Below are 592 nucleotides of genomic sequence, written 5' to 3' on the forward strand. Positions count from 1 at the left end.
AAAAAACCTTAAAACAAAAGCAGTCACTCCAACATGAGCTGGCTCATTGCATTTCTTCTTCCTTCTTTCCTTCTGTATTCCACAAAAGAACCCAATACACTACCCACCATAAACAGAACTCATGTATACAGACTTTCAACTACCCAGTAGATTATACCTGTATATTTTTTCCATATTGTGGACCGCTTTCACAGAAAGTGGGGGATATTAATTTTGGTCTGTCTGTACTTCGGTCTGTCTGTAACAGTTTCATTTTTGCACAAGATTTCAAGAAAACTTGATTTCCAGTTCCAGTAAAATTTTATACCACATGGCCTAAAAAAATACCACTATTTATTTTGAAGTCAAAGATCTAGGTTGTAAATTCATACATTCATTTCTGGACATTATGTCAAGAAGCTTTGGAGTTTTTGCAATATTTTTTTCACCAAAATTCCATATGGCCCCGTCTGCCCTTTTAACCCCTTCCATGGCAAAGATTTTAAGTATTTTTTGATAAATTGAGATTAAAATTTCAATGCATATTTTTAAGTATTTCTTGTAATTTTGTATATACCAATGTATATATGTTCTGAAAGCAGGTATTCTGTAG

Source organism: Saccostrea cucullata, unplaced genomic scaffold (assembly GCF_032062105.1).
Source record: "Saccostrea cucullata isolate Sc308-1 unplaced genomic scaffold, CSIRO_AGI_Scuc_v1 ctg423, whole genome shotgun sequence".
Classification (NCBI taxonomy): Eukaryota; Metazoa; Mollusca; class Bivalvia; order Ostreida; family Ostreidae; genus Saccostrea; species Saccostrea cuccullata.